Below are 21,266 nucleotides of genomic sequence, written 5' to 3' on the forward strand. Positions count from 1 at the left end.
TTTGATATATAGATAGTGCTTTGGTGCCCTTCTTTCCATCTCCATGCCATCCCTGCCACTCCAGGGTAAGCTTCACCACCCCACACTGTTCTGGTACCCACCTACCACCAGTGATGGACTCACATTGCCAGTGGCAGGTGCGCAGCACTGGGAATCCCCTTGGTGTTTGCTTCCTCAGTAGTCCAGGGGCCATCAGGTTCTGATTAGGTCCCCAGGAAGCAGGCCCTGAGGTGAGCAGCCCTGAGGTGAGGAGCATACAGGAGCTCCTTAGGGAGTACTCTCAGGAAGGACACCTACGAAAGCAGGGGATAGAGCAGGATTGGGCAAGAATGAAGGTCTGAACCCATAGGGAGCTCAAAGGCTGAGGATGTCCTGCAAAGCTGTCCCAAACTGGGGTAAGAAGGCCAAGCCCGAATACCTTGCATCAACAGTCATCTGGATGCAGGCTGTCCCCAGCAAGAGGGCAGGAACCTTGGGTAAGGTGGCTGTCTTCAGCCAAGAGTAATTCCTAGAGAGGGCTAAAAGCTGAGCTCTGCCAGTCTAGGAACACCAACAGCCATGATCAAATAATAATAATAATATATCATATTATAAGAATGTAATTATATGTTACATACCATGATATGTATATATGTGTATATTCTATGATAATGTATAACACATTATATATTATTGTACTGTATTATATACTGCATTTGTGAAAATGGATATAAGCAGAAGCAGTAGAAGCTGTATAACATTAGGTATTTCTGTGTACTGTGCAATATTATAGACATTATATTTTAAATTATATATCATGATGTTATATCCCATTGACTTTTATTGACAGTTATTTAGTTATTAAGAACCAGATGTCTCTAAGATCTCAGGATCAACAATGTCCTCAATTTGGAGGTGGAATGACCAGCTACAGCATCTCACCTTGCCAGAGTCAAAGGTACATCAGAAAGTATTCTCCTAGTTCTCATTAACAGGGTACTAAACTCTGGTAGGAAAACATCTTATTCTTCTACCTTAGGAGAAGCCTATGCCAGGCAGTCAATGAGCACACATTTCTGCACATTTTTCAGACACCCTCGTTGGCTCCAGCACTGGTAAGCACATGGCTGGGTCACAGCAATAAAAGTCCGGCAAGCTCCCAAGAATATTTTCTTCTCAGACCCAGGGAAAAGCACAACTTTATGGTCACCAGCAATGATCTGGAGACAGTAATTTTAAAACACTGTATGGTCAATTCTCAACATCCATGGAAGATAGTCTAAAAGGCACTAATATTTGGCTCCACAAGGAATTGTGTTTGAGGGAGAGGAGAGAAGAGATTTTTGCTTTGAGTTGTTTTAATTTTTGTCTTTTGCAGATTTTCCATCTCAATTATATTTTGTTTAGATGAATTGTGAAGTTGCGCTTTGTTCTCTCAGCATTCCCTGGCTGAAAGATGCAGACAATAGCTAGAAGATAGCACAGAGTTAAAGTTAGATAAAGAGCAGATAAAAGTCCTGCTGATAACCAAAACTTTGCTATTGAATTTCTGGGTTTAGTATCTGGTACAAGGAAAGACTGTTTTAGTTTAAGCCTACAAATGTGCTTATATCTTGAGACTATCTAATATAAGTTTTGCAGGGTTGCCAAATAGTAACACTTTTTTTTGCAACCTTTACCATTTGAAGTAGATGCGAGGCATATATGCAGCAACAGCACCATTTCCCTCTAGTGTAGGCTACTATCCATGTGCAGAAGAGTGACGTTAAACACCTACCTCTCAAAAATACAAAAATCGGGCAGTGCCTGTGGCTCAGTGAGTAGGGCGCTGGCCCCATATGCTGAGGGTGGCAGGTTCAAACCCAGCCCCGGCCAAACTGCAACAAAAAAATAGCCGGGCGTTGTGGCGGGCGCCTGTAGTCCCAGCTACTCGGGAGGCTGAGGCAGGAGAATCACGTAAGCCCAAGAGTTAGAGGTTGCTGTGAGCCGTGTGATGCCGTGGCACTCTACCCGAGGGCAGTACAGTGAGACTCTGTCTCTACAAAAAAAAAAAAAATACAAAAATCAATGCTAAATGGATAAAAACCTAAATGTAAGACCTAAAACTTAAAAACTACTAGAAGAAAATGGGATAAACTCTTCAAGATATTGGTCTGGGAAAAATTTTACGAATAAGACCTTTATTTTTACTTTTACAATAAACAAATGGGACTGTATCAAACTAAAAAGCTTCCACACAGCAAAGCAAACAATCAACAGAGTAAAAAGACGACCTACAGAATGGGAGAAAATATTTTCAAACCACTTATTCAACAGGGAATTAATATCCAAAATATACTCAAACATCTCAATAGCAAACAAACAATCATATTAAAAAACGGGCAAATGATTTGAACAGACATTTCTTAAAGGAAGACATACAAATGGCCAACAAATAAATGAAAAAATGCTGAACATCACAAATCATCAGGGAAATGCTAACCAAAACCACAATGTGGTATCATCTCACCCCACTTAGGATGACAATTATCAAAAAGACAAAAAAAGAAACATACACACACACACACACGCACAACAAATGCTGGCAAGGATGAAGAGAAAAGGGAACTCTAATATGCTGTTGGTGGGAATGTAAACTAGTGCAACCATTATGGAGAATGGTATGGAGGTACCTGAAAAAATTACAAACACAATCCAGCAATCCCACTACTGGGCATTTATCCAAAGGAAGGGAAATCAGTATATCGAAGAGACATCTGCACCTCCATGTTTACTGCAGCATTATTTACATTAGTCAATATATGGAATCAATTTACGTGTCTAATAACAGATGAGTGGATTAAGAAAACGTTGTTTTTATACATAGTGAGATACTATTCAGCTATTTAAAAGAATAAAATTCTGTCATTTGCAGTAACATTGATGGAATTGGAAGATGTTATATTACTGAAATAAGCCAGGCACGGAAAGTCAAACATCCCATGTTCTCATTCATAAGTAGAAATGCTGATCTCATAAAAAGTATTAAAAAAAGAACAGAGGACACTAGAAGCTGAGAATGGTAGGGGAAGGAAGGGATAGGGAGAGATTTGTTAAAGGATACAAAGTCACAGCCAGATAGATGGAATAGTTCTAGTGTTCTACAGCACTGCAGGATTACCATATTTAACAATAATGTACTATATAGTTTCAAAAGCTAGAAGGAGGATACTGGATGTCCCTAGCACAAAGAAGATGATGAATATGTTATTAACAATAATCACCCTGATCTGATCAGGGTGCATTGTATTGTATGTACTGAAATATCACTATGTACCCCATAAGTATCTACAATCATTATGCATTAATTAAAATTTTTAAAAATAAAAAAAGAAAATCATTGAAGAGAAAGGATATCCACCTGCAAAGGTTTCCAATCCAGGTGCAAGTACCCTATTCCTACTCTCATTTCTGCCTGTGGTACAAGACAGCTGCCCCTGTCCTGACTGGGTTTTCATTACAGAGGCTGCAAATATAATTTTGAAAGCTGACATCTTTAATAGGCGGGTGTGAACCAGAAGCCTACCCTAAAACAATCGTTTATGTTTCCTTGCCTGCTCACAGGCTAAGTCCAGTAGTAATTTGCACAAAAAGCACAGGTTAGGATGCAAACATGCCCCCTTCCAACTCACACCAACCTCCATCTCATATTGGCTACTGAAACCAAAACACTGAGTTCAGCCAAAAAACCTTTACTAAATCATGTGCCTGATTATTCCACCATTCTTGATTTGTTTTGTTTTATTGCTGTTGCCATTTTGTTTTGCTTTTCTTTTTAGTGGAAGAACCAGTCCTTTGAAGCATCCTTTTCTTCCACTTTTCCAGTGAAAGCCCAAACCATGGTCTTTCTACCCCAAATGTGCCTTTCTGATTGCTTTTCTCCCCCCTGTGGTCTAACCCCATGGCTGACAAGGATAGTGTTGGGCTGGAGATGTGAATTGCTGACTGAGTTTGTTCATTGTCTTCAGGTTAGAGACAGGAGAGAGGGAGACTCAGGATGTAGTGTAGATCATCGTTGAGTTGTGGAGTAATCTTTGTAGCCGTGCCCAGATTCTATACAATGGTGCATTTTAGAGATAGGAAAGTCAATAAGGAAGAAATGAATCAATCAAATGCGATAAGTATCAGGGCCCTGAGGGTGATTAAAACAACAATAGGACAAGCAAGAGCTCTCCCATAAGTCCCAGACTGGAAAACCAGCTAGGGATTTAAGGGGTGTTTTTGCTTGTCTTTCCATTTAGCACAACATACCAAAAGAATATTAGAATACTTTGGTTCATTTTTTCTACCCTTAATTCCCTTTTATTGGTTTATCTTTCAACTTCACCTTTAGTTCAGTTTTCTTTGATGAGAAATGGTTTTGGAATTTATATTCTGAAATGAAGGGACTCTGTTTTGTTCCTGGATCAAATAAAATCGTCAAATGTCCAACAGCAAGTGCTACTATTTGGTATCTTTCTTCCACTCTCTTTTAATTCCTTCTCATGTGGAGCCTGAAATGTTCAATCTAAGAGCTGTGTTTCCCCATCAACCCTTCTCTCACCTGCTTTATAAATTCCCCAAGGCCAAATCACATTATCCTATCCTTTGCTGAGGTGAAAGGTGATTGAATGACTATGTCCCCTTTCCTGGGTGGCTCTTCCTCCTTTTCTCAGGCCCATGATTAGTCACTAGAGATAAAGAAAGCCCCATTTCTTCTTCCTCCACATAGACAGATCTGAAGGGGATTGGTAAGCTCTCAACTAAAAGGCACAATGTTGGGGTATATGTCCCCCTTGAGTTAGGGACACAACTATAACTTGGACTCTACCTAACAAATGCAGTGTAACATAATCGTCTGTACCCTTATATTAAGCTGAAAAATAAAAGAACTTATGTTTCAATAAGGTAGACAAGATGGCTGTGTTAAAGCAAACCAACCAAGAAGGAAAAGTTGAAATGGGAGGAAAAAAAAGTAAAATAATGACAACAAGAATTTGTTGTGATTCTTAATTAATTGCCAGGCATTATATTCAGCAAATTATATGAGAGATCCTAATTAATTCTCTCTGCAACCCTTTTAAGTTAGGAACTATGATTAGTCCCCTTTTACAGGTAAGATAATGAAAGCTCTGAAATGTTAAGTGAGTTACCAAAATTGCACAGCTAATACTTATAGGTGACATCTGGTTCAGGGGCCTGAGTTTATAACCATGCCATGGCCTTGCTGTGGGTGAAGAAGAATCTCAGAGCAGGTACCAATGAGAAGAACTGACACAAGTCAGAGGTTGTACAGCTAAGCTGGGCTTTGAGAGATAGGCAGAGTTCAGAGGGACAAAGGAAATTTCATGACTCAGGTGGGAAGACAGATTGACAGCATTTTGAAAGGGAGTAGCAAAGGCCAGGAAAGGCAAGGTTGGAGGCTTCGGCACAAAGGCAGTTCCAAGACCTGGGAATCGATGTGGCAGGCCATTACATTCTGGAAAGAAGCAGGCAACACTGTGGGCTGTGGGCTGTGGGCTCTGGCTCACTGGGAGCTCAGGAGACATGCGAGGCTGAGCAGTGTGGTGCTGTCCTGGCTGGGCTGGTGTCTGCAGGATGAAGCAATAGGGTGTCCCCTAGGCTAGCTCAATTTTGGGTTTAGTTCTCCTTTTTGAAATTTTTTTTTCTTTTCCAGTAACTTTAATTTGGTTCACTTTTGTGAGCAATGACTTCAAAATTGTGACTCAGAAAGGTCAGAAAGAGAAACACATCCAGAGACTGATGATCACCAACAGGGCTGGGACAGATTCCTCATGAAGGGGAGAAAGTGAAGGCCCTGTTCTGGGTGTCTGCAAGTGTGGTTTTGCTAACAGAATTAGGCCAAGAAGGCAGTTTGGGGGAGGATGACCTCAGTTTTGGATAAATTGAGTCAGAAATGACATCAGAAATCCAAGTGGAGTAGTCTAGTCAGAAGCCTGGGGTACGTTGAGATCAGGCCAAGGCAGAGAATACAGACTTGTTACTTTCTTCCTCTTTATTTCCAAGAAGTTCTATATTGCCACTCCCACACTTACCTTTTTTTTTCCTGTTAAATATGGCTACTAGATTTTTCCAGAGCTATCCAGATACTTCCATAATCCCAGCGCCCTCTAGCCCTGCCCACACAAGCCCTGTGTCTATCACTAGCCTAGTAACACTGCCCTCCTGGGACAGCACTGCTGACTCCTCTCAGGAATGTCTCTGTGGCAACTCCAGACTCCCTGGGTGCTTTAGGAATGCAGTTCATTACGGATGGTCTGGTCTGTCCAAGCCCTGCTATCTGTAGAGAAGGGACTCTGACTTCATTTAGGTCTGTAATGATGCACTATCCTGTCAGGGTTGCCTGCCAAAATCCGAGCAGAAACACACAGTGACAATTTCTATTCACTGATAATATTGTGTGTGGCTGGCTGCAGACTGCAAATGTGGATCTCATCAGTCCCACTGAACTCACTCCTCAAACACGGCTGCAATGTATGACTGCACAGGCTATGCTGGCTGGAGCCCGGGTCCTGGGCCCTATGGTGGTAGGAGCTGTGAACACACTGACTGAATGTGGGCCCTGTCAGAAACACTTCATCTATCAGCCTGCAGCCCACCAACTCCATGGAAGCCTTTTGGAACTGAGACACCATGTATACATTTCCTGTGTTCCTCCATTTCAGTGCCTCCCACCATTCCCTCTAGCCCAGGGAAGGTGGATTCCACCTCTAAAAATAGGTCAATAGGTTAGAGAAACCCAGTGTTAAACAAAAATGATGGGAGGCCATTGTTTTGGACTGAGTTCCTGCCTTAGGCCCCAGCAGACCAGACCAAACCAGTTTGGAGTCACTCCAACTAAATGCCACATCATTAAACTGAAACTTTAAGGAAGCAGGTAGATCCCCAAACAGACTAGTTTTTCCCCCAAACAAGAGACCCCAGTCTACCTGAGTGAGCTTACTAATGAAGTTACACTTTTTAAGCCTTGCAAAGAGTTAAATGGTGTTATCCAGTGTTTTTTCTATTGGTCTGTTTCCCTGTTCCCACCTTACAAAACCCATTTGTCTGCCATTGCCAAGTGGGAGCTCGCCCTGATTCATGACTCGTGAATAAAAGCCAATTTGGTGTATAGCTGAATGTGTTGTCGTTTTATCTTTTTACAAGGGGTAGGTTTTATATGTGGACCTGGGGTTGGAGGTAGGTAGGTGGAGGTCCTGCGGGTGAGGCTCTGCTGACCAGAGCAGGCCAGAGGCCATGTGGCTTCTTGGAGCAACACAGTAGCTGCACCAGCACCTGGGTTCCTCTAACCACAATGAGACAACAGGACAATGAAGCTGGAAGTGGCCCCAGAAATCATCTTACCCAGCCCTCTGCTTGGGCAGGCAAAACTTTGAAGCTCAGAAAGGATCTACAACTTGCCTTAGGAGGAACAGAAGAGAGAACTTTGACCTAAGTATCTGGAATGCCTTCCCTACCTCCAACCCCCTTTTCAAATTCTTTTCAAAAGAATCAGGAAATGAGATTAATAATTTGTCAGAGTTTATAATCACTTTATAAAGTAGAACTTCAGATTTCTTGGTGGCAGCAGAGGTAACATCATCCTGTCCTTCTCACAGTGCTGAGATTCCTCTCTGCCAGGTTATTCACAAACAATAGCTACAGTCTTTTCTAAACTCATATAAAGCAAGGTTTCAAGCAGTGCTCCACAGCTGGGTGGTGTCTGTCCTTTTCAAGGAAACAGGGTGGGCATGTCTCCACCTTGAAAGAAACAGCTGGTTTCTACTCTGGAGGCTGAGTCAAGAGAATTGCTTAAGCCCAAGAGTTTGAGGTTGCTGTGAGTTGTGACACCACGGCACTCTACCAAGGGCAACACAAGTTTCCCAAGTTTCCTTGGGAAGTCCTTACCCATAGCAAATCTTACATGTGATAACACTCAAAGCCAGCAAGGATGGCAGAAGCCCTGGAACTCTCGTGGACTGCAAATGCATTGGCTCTTTCTACAATCAGCCTGGCAATGTGTATAAAGAAATTTAAAATTACACATATCTTTTTAATCTTCTCAGAATCTATTCTGGAAAATAATCTAAAGTGCATACAAGATATGTCTATAAGTATAGTTCTTATTATAACATTATTTGGAGAAGCAGAAAATTACAAACTGTTTCATGTACAACATAAAGCAGTGGTTAAATCCAACCATGTTGACAATATTATGCAGTTATTAGAAACTATGTTTTCAGAGAAAACTTATAAGAAAAATGCACATAGTGTGTTATATACTAATATAACACATAAAAGTAAATTTTAGTAATCCTTATTTTTAGAAAAAAGATCTATCATTCACATGTGAATTTTTAGAAATTGGAAATAAAAGAAAATACACTGGACATGTCAGGGATCACATGATTTTTTAAAAATATTCTCCACAATTTGAAAAATGTATCTAATGAACATATATATCTTTTAGACTCAGAAAATAAACTAGAGGGAGGGCAGAGACAAGATGGCTGACTGAAGCCAGCTTTCCACAGAGGCTCCTGTCCAGAAGGAGAGTTAAAGAAAAGAAATTTAGCAAGTAACCTGGTGGATTAGAGCTGCACCAAGAGAGAAGGTTGAAGAATGCACATCAACCCCGCTGAGGCAAGCTGTGACCCCAAGGATACAAACAAAAGGCACAAAATCCATCACCAAGCGGACTGGAGTCCCCTCCCCCATGAGAACAGCTCAGAGTGTCCCACAAACAAACGAGCAGGGTTAAAAGGTCCTCCCACTACACTCCACGGGAGAGATCCTCTAAAAACTGAACTACCTCCCCTACTAGGGTGCCATGGCATTCTCCTCCCAAGCATAAAACTTTATAGAACTGTATATATTCTTTACCTGCAATTCTGAGTTCCCATCACTCCCCTCCACTCTCACTCTGAGGTCTGGAGGCCTGTCCCCCAGGAGTCCAGGTTCTTGGGTGATTTCACGAGGGGTGTGGATAGGGCCTAGACTGCAGCTGGTAAGTGCTGATTCTGCAGCACGGGAGTGAGGAGAGGATGGTCGGCTGAGAGGGAACTACACCAGAGCGGAGGTGCCCCAAGGCGCAGAGCAGCAGCCGTTTTTGGTAACAATAGGGCTTACTCCCAGATATTCTGAAGCCACACCCCCTGTTTCCCTGGGCAACCAGAGGAGGCCAGGCATCTTCTCAGGTGGCAACCACCGTGGAACAGATCTGGGACAGAAATGCAGGCCCCCATAAGTAAGGGGTTTGCCTGAGGCGGTACTGGTCTGGGTGGAGCGTGGGGACTAGAAACACACACGCAGAGCCGGGAAGTCCCAAGGGCGGGGCTGACCCAGAGGACCGCTTTACTGAGCCTAAGACACACTTGGCCCTCAGGGGATTGTCAGCCTATAGGCAAAGGAAAGCAGGAGGCTAGAACTGATAGCTAACTGAATACAAATCTACAGGGGCAAAGACAGGGCCTGAGGCACAGGGTCTGGGAACTCAAAACAGCTTCTCTTCTGCAGGGGAATTTAGCAGGAACAAAAACAAATTCCCGAAAAGTTGTTCTGTTCTGTTCTGTCAGTAACATCAATCAGGGGCAGGGCTGGAATTGAGTAAACACCCCCCAGCCTCCATCAAGCACCCGAGGTTGTCAGGCCTCACCTCCCCCTGCTGGATAGAGGCAGAGCGCAGCAGCCTGGCTGAGCAGAAATAGATTTCCTTGTGATTCAGGCAGGTGCAAGCCCCTGGAGTATCTGTTCACTAGCCCCTGCAGGGTTATCAGTGACTGGGTGTGACAGAGGTGCAAGGTGGGGAAGGAGGCATCAACCTTCTCAGACTAATCTATTTGCTGGGTGGGTCCTCCTGACTCCATGGAGCACCAGAGCAAGCCATATCTGTGTTGTCACCAGACCCCTGCAATCCAGTTGCCAGAGACCTTTTAAACTCTTCCACCTGACACAGGTGCTGACTGAGACAATTGATTTGGACCTTTTGAACTGAGACAATCGCCTGAGGACTATTCAAGTGGTGCCCTGTGTGTGTGGTTGTAAAAAGGTTTGATTTTCCTTTCCCAAGTGTTGCCTGGGGTGGGCGGGGTGACTTAATTGCTGGTATTTCTCCACAGCTGAGACTTCAACCCAGAGTAACTGTTTCACAAGGGTTGAACAGAGACCAGCTGAAAATAAGACAGAACCACTTAGCCCCACCACACCAAACAGGTCCCCAGTTTCTCAGGACATAGCAATGTATGGGTCCTCGACAAAGCTCCAGGGGAAAAATCAAACGGGGTAAAATAATCATGGGGTGGAATCAGCAGAAAAACTCTGGCAACATGAATAACCAGAATAGATCAACCCACCCAAGGAAAGATATGCCAGATGTAACTGAAGATCCCATTCATAAACAGCTGGCCAAGATGTCAGAAAACAAATTCAGAATTTGGATTGCAAACAAGATTAATAGAATGGAGGAAAATTTGGAATTAGAAATTCGAGGAGCAATTTAAAAGTTGGAATTAGAAATTCAATGAGAAATTCAAAAGTTGTCTCAAGAATTTAACAAATTTAAAAACAAAATCACCAAAGATTTGGATGCACTGAAGCAAGAATTTGCGGCCCTCAAAGATCTGAAAAAATACAGTAGAATCCCTCGGTAACAGAGTGGAGCAAGTAGAAGAAAGGATTTCTGACATTGAAGACAAAGCCTTTGAATGCTCCCAAACTCTCAAAGAGGAAGAGAAATGGAGAGGAAAAACAGATCATTCTCTCAGAGAGCTCTGGGATAATTTGAAGAAGGCTAATATATGCCTCATTGGAATCCCTGAAAGTGATGAAGTGGCCTCGCAAGGCACAGAGGCCCTTCTCCATGAAATAATGAAAGAGAATTTTCTAGACATGCCAAGAGATTCTGAAATTCAGATAGCAGACAGTTTCAGAACCCCAGCATGACTCAATCTGAATAAGACACCCCCCAGGCATATCATTATTAACTTCACTAAAGTTAATATGAAGGAGAAAATTCTGAAAGCAGCCAGACGTAAGAAATCCAACCTACAAAGGGAAGAATATTAGAAAGACTGCAGATCTCTCTGCTGAAACTTTTCAAGCCAGAAGAGGGTGGTCATCGAATTTTAATCTCCTAAAGCAAAATAACTTTCAATCCTGGATCCTGTATCCAGCTAATCTGAGTTTCATTTATTTATTTATTTTATTTATTTATTTTTTTTTATTGATGGGGATTCATTGAGGGTACAATAAGCCAGGTTACACTGATTGCAATTGTTAGGTAAAGTCCCTCTTGCAATCATGTCTTGCCCCCATAAAGTGTGACACACACCAAAGCCCCACCCCCTCCCTCCCTCCTTCCCTCTTTTTGTCCCCCCCCAAAACCATAATTGTCATTAATTGTCCTCATATCAAAATTGAGTACATAGGATTCATGCTTCTCCATTCTTGTGATGCTTTACTAAGAATAATGTCTTCCACGTCCATCCAGGTTAATACGAAGGATGTAAAGTCTCCATTTTTTTTAATGGCTGAATAGTATTCCATGGTATACATATATCACAGCTTGTTAATCCATTCCTGGGATGGAGAAATTAAATACTTTAATGACATTCATATGTTGAAGAAATTTGCCATAACCAAAACAGCTCTTCAGGATATTCTCAGAAGTATCCTCCATAATGACCATCCCAATCCTCTACCACAAAAGTAAACTCACTCAGAAACTTTTGATCAAACTACAACTTCCACAGTGGTGAAAGGATTAAAAAAGTCCACTGGATGTTTGAAAAACTTGATACCCAAAATTTTACCAGACTTATCAATATTCTCCATTAATGTGAATGGCTTAAACTGTCTTCTAAAGAGGCACAGGTTAGCAGACTGGATAAAAAAACTCAGGCCAGATATTTCCTGCATACAAGAGTCACATCTTACCTTAAAAGATAAATATAGACTCAGGGTGAAAGGATGGTCGTCCATATTTCAGGCAAATGGTAATCAGAAAAAGCAGGTGTTGCAATTCTATTTGCACACACAATAGGCTTTAAACCAAAAACAGTAAGGAAGGATAAGAGAGATCACTTCATATTTGTTAAGGGTAATATTCAATAGGATGAGATTTCAATTATTAATATTTATGTACCCAACCAGAATGCACCTCAATTTATAAGAGAAACTCTAACCAGACATGAGCAACTTGATTTCCTCCAGCTCCATAATAGTCAGAGATTTCAACACTCCTTTGGCAGTGAAATATTTGGGAGTTTATCTAACAAAGAACGTGAAAGATCTCTATAAAGAGAACTATTAAACTCTAAGAAAAGAAATAGCTGAAAATGTTAGCAAATGGAAAAACATACCATGCTCATGGCTGGGAAGAATCAACATTGTTAAAATGTCCATACTACCCAAAGCAATATACAATTTTAATGCAATCCCTATTAAAGCTGCACTGTCATACTTTAAAGATCATGAAAAAATAATACTTCGTTTTATATGGAATCAGAAAAAACCTCGAATAGCCAAGACATTCCTCAGAAATAAAAACAAAGCAGAAGGAATCACACTACCAGACCTCAGACTATACTATAAATCGATAGTGATCAAAACAGCATGGTATTGGCACAAAAACAGAGAAGTAGATGTCTGGAACAGAATAGAGAACCAAGAGATGAATCCAGCTACTTACTGTTATTTGATCTTTGACAAACCAATTAAAAACATTCAGTGGGGAAGATTCCCTATTTAACAAATGGTGCTGGGTGAACCTGCTGGCAACCTGCAGAAGACTGAAACTGGACCCACACCTTTCACCATTATTTAAGATAGACTCTCACTGGATTAAAGATTTAAACTTAAGACACGAAACTATAAAAATACTAGAAGGGAGTGCAGGGAAAACCCTTGAAGAAATCGGTCTGGGTGAGTACTTTATGAGGAGGATCCCCCAGGCAATTGAAGCAGCTTCAAAAATACACTACTGGGACCTTATCAAACTAAAAAGGTTCTGCACAGCCAAGAACACAGTAAGTAAAGCAAGCAGACAGCCCTCAGAATGGGAGAAGATATTTGCAGGTTATGTCTCCGACAAAGGTTTAATAACCGGAATCCACAGAGAACTCAAACATACAAGCAAGAAAAGAATAAGTGATCCCATCGCAAGCTGGGCAAGGGACTTGAAGAGAAACTTTTCTGAACAAGACAGACACACAGCCTACAGACATATGAAAAGGAAGGCATAAAGAAGAACTATATGGAAATAATGCAATAACCAAAAACTTAAAATTCAATGATGGGCTCAACAGCACAACAGAGGGGACAAGGGAAAAATTTAGTAGTTGAAGACAGAACAGAAGAAATTTCCCAATCTGAGCAACTGAATGAAAGTAGACTAGAAAAAAATATGATAAGAAAAAATAAAATAAAAGGTCATAGACCTGTGAGACTAAAATAAAAGATCTAATATCAGAGTCATCAGAGTCCCAGAAATAGGAAACAAAGAAAGCATTGCTGAAAAAAGTACTTATAGAAATAATTGTTAAATAAATCCCCCAAATTTGGCAAAAGATTTAAAGATTCAGGCAAACTCCAAACTGGATAAACTCAAAGTAATCCATATCAAGATGTATCACATCAAGTTTCTAAGAACAAAAAGTAAAGGAAAAAAATCTTAAAAGCAGCAAGTGACACTTTACATTTATAGAGGAAAAACAATTGAAATGTCAGCAGATTTTTCATCAGAAATCATGGATGCCAGAAGGAAGTGGCACAACATTTTTCAAGTGCTGAAATAAAGGAATGGTCAACCCAGAATCTGATATCACCAGAATAATATCTGGTGAACATTTCCCTCACCTATGAAGAGAAAATTAAGATATTTTCAGATGAAGGAAAATGAAAATAATTCACCACCAGTAAGCCTACACAAAGAGAATAAGTCAAGTAAGTTTTGTAACAAGTAAAAAATAAATAAAAATAAAATACCAGAAAGAAAGAGAAATGAAAAGAATAAAATATGGGTAAAAACAATATATTTTTATATATTTTTCTCCTCTGGAGTTCTCTACATTATGCTTTATAACTGATGTAGCTCTAAATATTTTCAGAAGAACTATTTAAGAAAATTATAATAAAAATTATACTATAAATACTATAAATGGGGGAAGATAAAAAACATAAAGGGCCTAGGCACAGTGGCTCATAACCGGTATTCCTAGCTCTTGGGTAGGCAGAGGTGGGTGGATTGCTTGAGCTCATCTCTACTAAAAATAGAAAAATTGCCAGGAATTGTGGTGCATTTCCGTAATCCCAGCTACTCTGGAGGCTAAGTCAAGAGAATTGCTTAAGCCTAAGAGTTTGAGGTTGCTATTTTCTTTTCTTTTCTTTCTTTTTTTTTTAGTTTCTTTTTTTATTAAATGACAGCTGTGTACATTAGTATGATCATGGGGCACCATACACTTGGTTCATAGACCGTTTGACACATTTTCATCACACTAGTTAACATAGCTTTCCTGGCCTTTTTTAAGTTATTTTGCTAAGACCTTTACATTCCACATTTACTAAGATTCACATATACCCTTGTAAGATGCACCGCAGGTGTAATCCCATTAATCCCCCTCCCTCCACCCCTCCTCCCCCCTTCTTCCCCCCCTTTCCCCCTTCTCCCTATTCTTAGGTTGTAACTGGGTTGTAGCTTTCATGTGAAGGTCCTACATTAGTTTCATAATAAGGGTGAGTACATTGGGTACTTTTTCTTCCATTCTTGAGACACTTTACTAAGAAGAGTATGTTCCAGCTCCATCCATGTAAACATGAAAGAGGTAAAGTCTCCATCTTTCTTTAAGACTGCATAATATTCCAAGGTGTACATATACCACAATTCATTAATCCATTCGTGGATCGATGGGCACTTGGGCTTTTTCCATGACTTAGCAATTATGAATAGGGTTGCAATAAATATTCTGATACAAATATCTTTGTTATGATGTGATTTTTGGTCTTCTGGGTATATGACCAGTAGAGGGATTACAGGATTGAATGGCAGATCTATTTTTAGATCTCTAAGTGTTCTCCACATCTCTTTCCACAAGGAATGTATTAATTTGCATTCCCACCAGCAGTGCAGAAGTGTTCCCTTTTCTCCGCATCCACGCCAACATCTCTGGTCTTGGGATTTTGTGATGTAGGCTAGTCTCACTGGAGTTAGATGATATCTCAAAGTAGTTTTGATTTGCATTTCTCTGATGATTAAAGATGATGAGCATTTTTTCGTATGTCTGAAGGCCGTGCACCTGTCTTCTTCAGAGAAGTTTCTCTTCAAGTCCCTTGCCCAGCCTGCGATGGGATCCCTTGTTCTTTTCTTGCTAATGCGTTTGAGTTCTCTGTGGATTCTGGTTATTAAACCTTCGTCGGGGACATAACCTGCAAATATCTTCTCCCATTCTGAGGGCTGTTTGCTTGCTTTACTTACTGTGTTCTTGGCTGTGCGGAAGCTTTTTAGTTTGATCAAGTCCCAATAGTGTATTTTTGAAGCAGCTTCAATGCCTGGGGGGTCCTTCTCATAAAAAACTCGCCCAACCCAATTTCTTCAAGGGTTTTCCCTGCACTCTCTTCTACTATTTTTATAGTTTCATGTCTTAGGTTTAAATCTTTAATCCAGTGAGAGTCTATCTTGGTTAATGGTGAGAGGTGTGGGTCCAGTTTCAGTCTTCTACAGGTTGCCAACCAGTTCACCCAGCACCATTTGTTAAATAGGGAATCTTTTCCCCATTGAATGTTTTTAATTGGCTTGTCAAAGATTAAATAACGGTAATTAGCTGGATTCATCTCTTGGTTCTCTATTCTGTTCCAGACATCTACTTCTCTGTTTTTGTGCCAGTACCATGCTGTTTTGATCACTATCGATTTGTAGTATAGTCTGAGGTCTGGTAGCGTGATTCCTCCTGCTTTGTTTTTATTTTTGAGTAATGTCTTGGCTATTTGAGGCTTTTCTGATTCCATATAAAACGAAGTATTGTTTTTTCAAGATCTTTAAAGTATGACAGTGGAGCTTTAATGGGGATTGCATTGAAATTATATATTGCTTTGGGTAGTATTGACATTTTAACAATGTTGATTCTTCCCAACCATGAGCATGGTATATTTTTCCATTTGTTAACATTCTCAGCTATCTCTTTTCTTAGAGTTTCATAGTTCTTTTATAGAAATCTTTCACGTCCTTTGTTAGATAAACTCCCAAGTATTTCATCTTCTTTGGCACTACTGTGAATGGGATAGAGTCCTTAATTGTTTTTTCAACTTGACTATTGTTGGTATATATAAAGGCTACGGATTTATGAATGTTGATTTTGTAACCTGAGACGCTGCTGTATTCCTTGATCACTTCTAAGAGTTTTGTAGTAGAGTCCCTAGTGATTTCCAGATATACAATCATATCATCTGCGAAGAGCGAAAGTTTGATCTCTTCTGACCCTATGTGGATACCCTTGATCGCCTTTTCTTCCCTAATTGTGGTGGCTAAAACTTCCATTACAAGGTTAAAAAGAAATGGAGACAATGGGCAGCCTTGTCTGGTTCCTGATCTGAGTGGGAATGATTCCATTTTAACTCCATTCAATATGATATTGGCTGTGGATTTGCTGTAGATGGCCTCTATCAGTTTAAGAAATGTCCCTTCTATACAGATTTTCTTAAGTGTTCTGATCATAAAGGGATGTTGGATGTTATCAAAAGCTTTTTCTGCATCGATTGAGAGAATCATATGGTCTTTGTTTTTTAATTTGTTTATGTGCTGGATTACATTTATAGATTTACATATATTGAACCAGCCTTGAGACCCTGGGATAAAACCGACTTGGTCATGATGTATGATTTGTTTGATATGTTGCTGGATTCTGTTTGTTAGGATCTTGTTAAATATTTTTGCATCTATATTCATTAGTGATATCGGTCTATAATTTTCTTTTCTTGTTGGGTCTTTTCCTGGTTTGGGGATCAGGGTGATGTTTGCTTCATAGAACGTGTTGGGTAGTCTTCCTTCTTTTTCTACCTTTTGAAACAGGTTGAGTAATATAGGTACTAATTCCACTTTAAAGGTTTGGTAGAATTCTGATGTAAAACCATCTGGTCCCGGGCTTTTCTTTTTGGGGAGATTTTGTATGGTTGATGTTATTTCCGAACTTGATATGGGCCTGTTCAACATTTCCATTTGATTTTGGTTAAGTCTTGGAAGGTGACGTGCTTCCAAGTAACGGTCAATTTCCGTCAGATTTTCATATTTCTGAGAGTAAAGTTTCTTGTAATATTTATTAAGGATTTTTTTGGATTTCTGAGGAGTCTGTTGTTATTTTGTCTTTGTTGTTTCTGATTGATGAGATTAGGTTGGCCAAAGGTTTATCTATTTTGTTGACCTTTTCAAAAAACCAGCTTTTTGATTTATTGATCTGTTGTATTATTCTTTTGTTTTCAATTTCATTTAGTTCTGCTCTGATTTTGGTTATTTCTTTTCTTCTACTGGATTTGGGGTTGGAGTGTTCTTCCATTTCCAGTCTCTTGAGATGTCCCATTAAGTTGCTTACTTCCTCTCTTTCCGTTCTCCTGAGGAAGGCTTGCAGTGCTATAAATTTCCCTGAGAACTACCTTTGCGGCGTCCCAGAGGTTCTGATAGTTCGTGTCTTCATTGTCATTTTGTTCCAAAAATTTGGCAATTTCCTTCTTGATCTCATCTCTGACCCAGCTATCATTCAGCATAAGGTTATTTAACTTCCATGTTTTTGTATGAGTATGCAGATTCCTGTTGTTACTCAGCTCAAGTTGTATTCCATGATGGTCTGAGAAGATGAATGGAATAATTTCTATTCCTTTAAATTTACTGAGGTTAGACTTGTGACCTAAGATGTGATGGATTCTGGAGTAAGTTCCGTGGGCTGATGAGAAGTATGTGTATTCAGTTTTGTTGGGATGAAATGTTCTGTAGATGTCTGCTAAATCTAAATGCTGGATGGTTAGATTTAAATCTAGAATTTCTTTACTCAGCTTTTTGTTGGTGGATCGATCCATCACTACCAAAGGAGTGTTAAAATCTCCGACTATTATGGAGTTGGAGGAAATCCAGTTGCTCATGTCTGTTAGAGTTTCTCTTATAAATTGAGGTGCATTCTGGTTGGGTGCATAGATATTAATAATTGAAATCTCATCATATTGAGTCTTACCCTTAACAAATATGAAGTGACCATTTTTGTCCTTCCTTACTTTTGTTGGTTTAAAGCCTATTGTATCCACAAATAAAATTGCAATAGCTGTTTTTTCTGGTTACCATTTGCCTGAAATATGGATGACCATCCTTTCACCCTGAGTCTGTATTTGTCTTTTAGTTAAGATGTGACTCTTGTATGCAACAAATATCTGGCCTGAGTTTTTGTATCCAGTCAGCTAACCTATGTCTCTTTAGAGGGCAGTTTAAGCCATTCACATTAATGGAGAGTATTGATAAGTTTGGTGAAATTTGGGGTATTGAGTTTTTCAAAAGTCCAGTGGGCATTTTTAATCCTTTTGCCATTGTGGAAGTTGGAGTTTGATCAGAAGTTTCTGAGTGAGTTTACTGTTGTAGTAGAGCATTGGGTTGATTATTATGGAGGATAGGTCTGAGAATATCCTGAAGAGCTGGTTTGGTTATGGCGAATTTCTTTAGCATATGAATGTCATTAAAGTATTTAATTTCTCCATCATAAATGAAACTCAGTTTAGCTGGGTACAAGGTCCGGGATTGAAAGTTATTTTGCTTTAGGAGATTAAACGTTGATGACCACCCTCTTCTGGCTTGAAAAGTTTCAGCAGAGAGATCTGCAGTCATTCTAATGTTCTTTCCTTTGAAGGTAATAGTTTTCTTTCGCCTGGCCACTTTCAGAATTTTCTCCTTCATATTAACTTTAGTGAAGTTAATTATGATATGCCTGGGGGATGTCTTATTGGAGTTGAGTCGTGCTGGGGTTCTGAAGCTATCTGCTATCTGAATTTCAGGTTCTCTAGGCATGTCTGGAAAATTCTCTTTCATAATTTCATGCAGAAGGGCCTCTGCACCCTGTGAGGCCACTTCATCTGTTTCAGGAATTCCTATGAGTCGGATATTTGCCTTCTTCGAGTTATCCCAGAGCTCTCTGAGAGAATGATCCATTTTTGCTCTCCATTTCTCTTCCTCTTTGAGAGTTTGGGAGCGTTCAAAGGCTTTATCTTCAATGTCGGAAATCCTTTCTTCTGCTTGGTCCATTCTGTTGCTGAGGGATTCTACTGTATTTTTCATATCTTTGAGGGCTGCAAATTCTTGCTTCAGTGTGTCTAAGTCTTTGGTGGTTTTGTCTTTAAATTCATTAAATTCTTGAGACAGCTTTTGAATTTCTCCACGAATTCCTAGTTCCATTTTGTTAATCTTGTATTCCATCCAAATTCTGAATTCGATTTCTGACATCTCAGCCAGTTGTTCGCGAATGGGATCTTCAATTACATCTGCTGTATCTTTCCTTGGAGGGGTTGATTTATTCTGGTTATTCATGTTACCAGAGTTTTTCCACTGATTCCGCCCCATGATTGTTTTATTCCCTTTTATTTCTCCCCTGGTGTTTTGTCGAGGACCCGTACAGTGCTGAGAAACTGGGGCCCTGTTTGGTGTAGAAGGGCTAAGTGGTTCTGTCTTATTTTCAGCTGGTTTCTATTTGACCCTAGTGAAACAGTTACTCTGGGTTGAAGTCTTAGCTATGGAGAAATACCAACAATTAAGTCACCCCACCCACCACAGACAACAAATGGAAAAGGAAAATCAAACCTTCCTACAACCACACACCCAGGGCACCACCTGGATAGTCCCCAGGTGAGTGGCTCAGTTCAAAAGGTCCAAATCAATTGTCTCAGTCAGCAGCTGTCTTGGGTGGGAGAGTTCAAGAGGTCCCTGGGAACTGGATCACAGGGGTCTGGTGACTGCTGTAATATGGCTTGCTCCAGTGCTGCATGGAGTCAGGAGGAGCCACCCAGTAAATAGATCAGTCTGGAAGATTGATGCCTCCTTCCCTACTTGCAGCTCTGTCACACCCAGTCGCTGCTAACCCCACAGGGCTGTGACCCAGTCAGTTGTCTGCAGTAAGCAGATACTCAAGGGGTTTGCACCTGCCTAAGTCACAGGGTAGTCTGTGTCTGCTTGTCTAGGCCTCTACTCTCTGTCTTTATCCAGCAGGGGGTGGTGTGGCCTGTCAACCTTGGGCACTTGATGGAGGCTGGAGGTGTTCCCTCAGTTCCAGCCCCACCCTTAGTTTATGTTACTGGGTGAATGGAACAACCCTGTGGGAGTTTGTTTCTGACCCTGCTAGATTCCTCTGCAGAGGAGAGGCTGATTTGAGTTCCCAGAACCTGTGCCTCAGGCCCTGTCTTTAGTCCTGCGGGTTTGTATTTGCAGCACGATCAGTTGTCAGCTGTAGCCTCTTGGCCTCCTTTGTCTATAGCCTGGTGATCCCCTGATGGCCAGGTGTGTCTTAGGCTCAGTAAAGCGGTCCTCTGGATCAGCCCCACCCTGGGAGTTTCCTGGCTCTGCAGGTGTGTTTTCTAGTCCCCGTGTTCCACCCAGGTCAGTGCCGCCTCAGGCAAACCCTTTACTCACGGGGCCTGTGTTTCAGTCCCAGGTTTGTTCCATGGTGGTTGCCATCTGAGAAGATGCTCGGCCTCATATGGTTGCCCAGGAAGACAGGAGGAGAGGCTATGGGATATCTGGGGGTGGGCCTTGTTATTGCTGAAGACAGCTGTTGCTCTGCACCTCGGGGCACCACCGCTCCAGCGTAATTCCCTCTTAGCTGACCGTCGTCTTCTCGCTCCACTGGCCAGCTACAGTCCAGGTCCTGTCTACACCTCTCAAGAGTTCACCCAAGAATCTGGACTCCTGGGGGTGCAGGTCTCCAGATCACGGAGTGAGAGTGGAGGGGAGTGCTAGGAGCTCAGAGTTGCAGGTCGTAACACCAAGCTCATTGAGACCAAATGAACAAATAAACAGATACAAAGGTTACCAGGCATACGGGCCCATAGATACAGAGACAGACGGAAACACATAGACATACAGGTAACAGCCACGACAACAGCAATATAAGAACAACTGCAATGAAAATAGTGATTATCGTAAAATAATTGAAAGAAAGGAAAAAAAAGAGAGAAAAAAGTGGTGTTAGTAGGAATGTTAAAAGAGAAGAAAGAAGAAATTAAAATTAGAATACATAGAAATAAAAAATATATCTATA

The 21,266-nt window shown here is 40.9% G+C and overlaps 1 pseudogene; it reads left to right on the top strand.

The window, feature by feature from the left end:
- The first annotated feature begins 367 nt into the window (after window positions 1-367).
- The window catches only part of LOC128594752 (heterogeneous nuclear ribonucleoproteins C1/C2-like), a 31,538-nt pseudogene continuing 10,639 nt past the window's right edge, over window positions 368-21,266 (top strand).

The sequence above is a fragment of the Nycticebus coucang genome, chromosome 9 (genome assembly GCF_027406575.1).
Source record: "Nycticebus coucang isolate mNycCou1 chromosome 9, mNycCou1.pri, whole genome shotgun sequence".
NCBI classification, from domain to species: domain Eukaryota; kingdom Metazoa; phylum Chordata; class Mammalia; order Primates; family Lorisidae; genus Nycticebus; species Nycticebus coucang.